This window comes from Muntiacus reevesi, chromosome 2, assembly GCF_963930625.1.
Source record: "Muntiacus reevesi chromosome 2, mMunRee1.1, whole genome shotgun sequence".
In the NCBI taxonomy this organism is placed as follows: domain Eukaryota; kingdom Metazoa; phylum Chordata; class Mammalia; order Artiodactyla; family Cervidae; genus Muntiacus; species Muntiacus reevesi.
The window spans coordinates 265,085,994-265,092,891 of NC_089250.1; positions in this window are offsets into that span (position 1 = coordinate 265,085,994).

Genomic DNA, 6,898 nt, shown 5'->3' on the forward strand with positions numbered 1-6,898 from the left:
CCAATTACCTGAGCAGCAAATGCATACTCAATTTTATTCTATTCTATTCTTGGTTTTAAGAGGTCCTCCTCCCTCCCCCCCCCCAACTTCAATAAAGTAACCAAGTCTAGAATGGGAGAACCCAAAGAGGGTCAGAGCCTGGGGGAATCATAGAGGGCTTCCTGGGAATCTTCCCAACCCAGGGGTCGAACCTAGGTCTCCTGCATTGCAGGCGGATTCTCTACCATCTGAGCCACCGGGGAAGCCCTGTGCTGTACATAGTCGCTCAGTCGTATCCGACTCTTCGCGACTCCATGGACTGTAGCCCACCAGGCTCCTCTGTCCACGGAATTCTCCATGCAGGAGCTCCCAATTATCTGACGTCCCGTGTATTTGCGCTTCCTGACTTCCGATGCACGCAGTAGTAACCGCAGCTTGCAGCAAGCAGAAGCGAGCATCCACTGGGAACAAGAGCTTAGTTCCCGATCAGGAAGTCTTAACCTCTAGACCTCAGAGGCCAGAGGCTAGGACCTGGATTCCCAGTCGTTGCCTGCCGTGTTAAGAAAGAATTCGGGGGAGGAGGCAGAAGGTAAAGAGAAAAGTAAAACGTTTATTGGAAAAGAAGAGTACGTGTAGAAAGACTCTGGGGTTACACCTTTGGGAAGTTTAAATCTGTTGTAAGGGGGCAGTTTTCCAGATCTTGGTCTTACTTCAGGCCAGTCATCTTGCTTTGTCCCCCCTCCCTCCACTGAGGTGCCCACTCACCCCTCAGCCAAGATGAATCTGGAGATGAAGTCTTCTGGAACCAGCAAGCCGCATTATGGCCTGGAATTAGCCCCTGACTTTTGACACACGGGGAGTCTTTCTGCCGGCATAGTGTGTCTCCCTTGTTCCAGAAAGAGGGGTGGGAGCGGAGATCCCTTCATCCTCTACTCAAATAGTGTTTTGCCCCTCTTTGTCCTTGCCATGATTATTATCTTAAGGTGTTTACAAGAGACAAAGACGAGCTATTTACCCTGAATCTGTTGTTACTTCCACTTCTGAGGGCATACATGAGGCTGATTGTAAATGCCTTAACTGGAGCCCACCTATCTCCTGTCTCAGGAAATGCTAACAGAAGGTTAGTTGTAAGTAGCGAGCCTGAAGCCCATTTCTTCCTGCCCCATGAAATGTAAAAAGGAGGCCAGTTGTAAATGTCTAAACTGGAGCTCGTCTATCTCCTACCTCATTCTGTTTGTTCTCCTGCTGCATGGTACTGCAAGGAGCATCACTGTGGCATGTCTTAAGGCTCAGGGTCTTGTGAACAACCTCACTAATTGGCTCAACACCCATGCCACCGTCGCCACCATCACGAGTTCTACTTGCTCCCTAGTCCCTATTTTCAGAGACTTTACCTGACTTTGTAAGTATATTCTCATTTGTATGACTGTGATAGAACGTCCTTTTTTAAAATCTTTATTGGATTTGTTACAATATTGCTTTTTTTTTTTTTTTAATGTTTTGATCTTTTGGCCCCAAGGAATGTGGGATCCTAGCTCCCCCACCAGGGATCCCTCACCACACCCCCTGCGCCGGAAGGCGAAGTCTTAACCACTGGACTGCCAGGGAAGTCCCTAAATGTCCTGTGTTGGTGTAAGGGTCATTATCCCCACTTTGGAGGTGAGGAAACTGAGTCTCAGGGCAAAACTTGCCCACGGCTTGACAGCTAGGCCAGGTGCCGCTCCCCATCCCTCCCTTAGCCCCACCCTGCCCGCTCCGGGTCATCACCGTCTGGGATGGCTGTCTCCCCTACTGGACTGTGAGCCCCGAGAAGGTAGGGCTGAGACTGTCTTGGTCACCAATGTGTGTGAAGAGTAAAGTAAAGAGTTGGACACAACTGAGCGACTAATCACAGCACAGCAGATGGCATGCACAGAGCAAGGGCTCAGTGAGGACACGCTTACAGTCTGCCCTCCATATCCACCGATTCAGAAGCCACAGATGCAGATGAACTGTCCTAGGATATTTCTTTGTGGGGCTTCAGGATTCAGAGATTTTGGGTATCTGTGTGTGTGTGGAGGGAGGGTTGTCCAGAACCAGTCCCCTCCGCTTATACCAAGAGACAACTGTATTTTCAGTCTGCTGTTGGTCCTCACTGATAGTGAGGACCTAGTGTATTCCCTTCCTTAGAATCCATCAGTACAACAAGCCCAGGGTTGAGGGGAGGGCTTACTCAAGGGCATCAATACCAGGAGGCAGGGATGATTGACAGCCATCTTAGAATGACCACCTCCTACCTGCTCCAGGCCTTTGTAGTTGCTGTTCCCTGTGTCTGGAAGGCTCTTTCCCAGACCTTCCCTGACTTCCCTATTTAAATTGCAATACACAGCATAGCACACACTGGCTAGGCCAGATGATGGTCCCCAAAGATCTCCCGGTCCAGATCCATGGAACCTATGAATGTTCCTTCACGTGTGTCGACCAAAAAACAAAACAAAACACAGAAGGTCCCAAGTAAGAGTTTAGGGAATGCCCAGTGGTCCAGTTTAGGGCTTCCCTGATAGCTCAGTTGGTAAAGAATCTGCCTGCAATGCAGGAGACCCCCGTTTGATTTCTGGGTTGGGAAGATCCACTGAAGAAGGGAAAAGCTACCCACTCCAGTATTCTGGCCTGGAGAATTCCATGGACAGTGCATGGGGTTGCAAAGAGGCAGAACAACTTTCACTTCACTGGTGGTTTAGTGGTTAGAATTCTGTGCTTCTACTGCAAGGGGCCAGTCGGGGAACTAAGATTCCTCAAGCTGCATAGCATGGCAAAAAAAAAAAAAGTTTATTTAGGTGCTTAAGAATTGCAGTTGGAGAGACACAGATTTGGGTAAAACTGAAGGAGTATTCCAGAGAATACTGGAAGAAGGAGAAGGCAATGGCACCCCACTCCAGTACTCCTGCCTGGAAAATCCCATGGACGGAGGAGCCTGGTAGGCTACAGTCCATGGGGTCGAGAAGAGTCAGACATGACTGAGCGACTTCACTTTTCACTTTTATGCATTGGAGAAGGAAACGGCAACCCACTCCAGTGTTCTTGCCTGGAGAATCCCAGGGATGGGGTCACACAGAGTCGGACACGACTGAAGCAGTAGCAGAAGGAGTATTCCAGGCTTCCCATGTGGCGCTAGTGGTAAAGAACCTACCTGCCAATGCTGGGGACGATTGCAGGTTTGATCCCTGGTACAGGAAGATTCCCCATGCCGCGGAGCAACTAAGCCTGTGCTCCACAAATACCAATGCACTCTAGAGTGCACAAATGCACTCTAGAGCCTGCAAGCCACAACTACTGAGCCTGCTTGCAAGGAGCTTACATTTTTGGCAGGTGTTCTGGATGCCTTTGTTAAGACAATAGGTGATTAAAGGGTGAGGTTCTAGCCAGGCTGGGATGTGCAGAAGTCACACTTCCTCAGTGGCCTCCCATCTCCATTTTAGAGAGCTCTCTTAGCAACACTGACTGCATTTTTATTTTCCCCCTACGTAATGGCAAAAGGGAACTTGCAGGTGTGATGAAGATGAGGGTCTTGAGCTATCCAGGTGCATCCTAAGTGTAATCAGGTGTCATAAGAGGGAGATTTGACAGCCAGACAGAAACAGAGGCAGTTGGACAATAAAGCAAGATACCTAAGCGCCATGGGCTTTGAAGCTGGAGGAAGAGGGCAGAGCCAAGGAATTCAAAGAATGCAGCTCTAGAAGCTAGAAAAGGCAAGGAAATTGATTCTCCCCTGCAGCCTCCAGAGGGAGTGCAGCCCCGCCAACACCTTGATTTCAGCCCAGGGAAACAGACTTCTGATCTGACAAACTGCCAAAAAAACAAATGAGTGTTGGGGCTTCCCTGGTGGCTCAGGGGTAAAGAATCCACCTACCAATGCAGGAGACACAGGTTTGACCCCTGGTCTGGAAAGATCCCTTAGTGGCCTCGGAGCAACTAAGCCAGTGTGCCACGACTAATGAGCCTGTGCTAACCACTGAGCCCACATGCCTAGAGCCCGTGCTCAGGAACAGGAGAGGCCACCGCAATGAGGAGCCCAAGCACTGTGACTTGGAGAGTAGCCCCTGCTCACTGCAGCTAGAGAAAGCCCAAGCAGCCACGAAGACCCAGCACAGCCACAGATAAATACAAAAAAATGTTTCTTTATGCGTGTTGTTTTAAGCCACCAAGTTTGTGGTCATTAGTGACAGTAGCCATAAGAAAGGAATGCATACACCTGCAATCAGGCACAATATAGCCACTTCTGCTTTAGTTTTTTTCCATAGCAGTGATCAACATCTGATGGAATATATGGTTTTTGCTTATCATTTTGTGCATGGTCTGTCTCTTCTGCTAGCATGTCAACTGTACAAAATCAGGAGCATTTTATCAGTGGTTACTGATGACAGGTACAGACTGAAGGGACAAAATAGGTGATTAAATAGTTAATCCCAGTAAGGGATTGTAAGTAGAAAAATATGAGAGACCCTGTAAGTTAATGATGACTCGAGAACGCTGGTTTGCTTATCCACGAAGAAAACAAGCAGGCTTGCTTAGCAACAAAACCAGGCAACAGAAGCACAGGACACACCCCCAAAACAATAAGACAATGGTGGCATGAGCCCCACTTCCTGCCCAGTGAGCTCAGTAAGTGAACGATGCCTAGGACATGCTCTTTGTACACATAAAAACAGTAATTTGCGGATGTAACTTGACCACGCAGGGACAAGAAAACTCCCCTGCTCAACCTGGAGGAGGAGCTAACAATAAAAGCATGACATCTACTCAAGAAAGAAGATCTTCTCCCCCTCCTCACTCTTCCTTTGATTATGAAACTGTAGCCCACTAAGTTCTCAGGGCGGAGCATTTCTCAATTCGCCCCTTGTCAGCCTCACAATTGTACCAGTCTAATAAACCCCTTCTTATCTATCCCCTTTGCTCTCGCTGAATTCTTCTCTGAACTGAGACCTAAAGGACTACGGTAGCAGAGCTCTCTGGACCCCACTGAAATGACCCCTATGGGTCTTATTAAGGATAATTTCAAATGTTTGATCCCTGATCCAGGAGGATCCCACATGCTGCAGAGCAACTAAGCCCCTGCGCCACCTCTCTTGAGCCTGTGCTCCAGAGCCCGGGAGCCCCAACTACGGACTACACAACTACGTAACCCCAACTACGCAACTCCTGAAGCCAAGGTGCCCTAGAGCCCATGCTCCACAACAAGAAAAGCCACTGCAATGAGAAGCCTGCACACCGCAGCTAGAGAAAAGCCCGTGCAGCAATGAAGACCCAGCACAGCCAAAAAGTAAAAAGCAATAGCAAAGTCAGCATATTTGGAAACATACAAGAAAATACCAGAGGAAACAGCTAAAGCAGTTGAAAGTAGAGGCCTCTGGAAAACAGGTGGGGTAGGGAGAGTGGCAGAGGGGACCGTTTTTCTTCGTCACACATATCTTAGTACCAGTACCGTTTGATTTTTAAAGTATATTCATGAAAATTAATTGGCAGTGATAGAAAGGGTTACTCCTTATGGAGAGGAAACATGCATAGGCTAAGAAGAGGCACAATGGAGCTTCTGGATGATGGAAATGTCATACGTCAGCTTTATCCAGTAGAACTTTCTGGGATGATGAAAATAGTTCTCTATCTGCACAGTTCAAAACAGTACCCCGTAGCCATGTGGCTACTGATCATTTGAAAAGTGGCTAATGTGACTGAGGAATTGAATCCTTAAATTTTATTTAATTTAAACCCATTTAAATATTAATTTAAAATAATTTAAATACTCCCATGAGTTGTTTTGGACATTGCAGATAATGAGAATGACAGAGAAAATGTTCACAATATAATGTTTATAATGTTAAATGAAAAATAACAATTATAAACCATATGCATAGTATGGCCCAAATTTTAAAATATATAATACTGTATATGAAGTTTTAAGAAAAGGCTAGAAGGAAGTATACAAAAATTTTTTTTAAAAGTGGAAGCTTTATGATTTGTAAAGAAATACAAATCAGAAGGGAGAAAGGCTTGTGATTTATCAAAAATCTTCACGGAGCAGTTTATGAAATAAAGAAGTGGGGCAGAAACCAAGGAAAATCACTCTTTGGGGTCAGATCCTCGAAAAGAACACATGGTAAAATGCTGTTGAAGAAGATCTCACAACCCATCCTTTCAGGACACATGAGGAAACGCCACCATGAGTGAGAACCAGCAGACACAACCAATTACAGAAGCAGATGCTCTCAAACTTCAGATGACAGAATTACCAGACATTTAGATCCCCTGGAGAAGGGCATGGCAACCCACTCCAGTATTCTTGCCTGGAGAATCCCATGGACAGAGAAGCCTGGTGGGTTAGAGTCCATGGGGTCGCAGAGTCCCACATGACTGAGCGACTAACACTTTCACTACTTTCACTTTCATGTCTTTAAGCTTAAGTACGTGTTAGCGCTCAGTCCTGCCCAACTCTTGGGGACCAAGCTCCTCTGTCCATGAGATTTTCCAAGCCAGGATACTGGAGTGGGTTGCCATTTCCTTCTCCAGGGGATCTTCCCAACCCTGGGATCGAACCCAGGTTTCCTGCACTGCAGGCAGATTCTTTACCAACTGAGCTACAAGGGAAGTCCAGTTTAAAGATGCTTAAAAAGAAGAAGCCAGGAATTTACCTGGTAGTCCATCGGTTGAGACTCTGCCCTTCCACTTGCAGAGGTGTGGTGCAGTCAAAAAAAAAAAAAAAAAAGTATAGTCAAAAGAGGGAGGATTGGATTCACACGAGAGAAATCCCTTCCAAAGGGACTACTTTAAGACTGGTTTACCAAACATATGTATGGATGTGAGAGTTGGACTGTGAAGGCTGAGTGCCAAAGAATTGATGCTTTTGAACTGTGGTGTTGGAGAAGACTCTTGAGAGTCCCTTGGA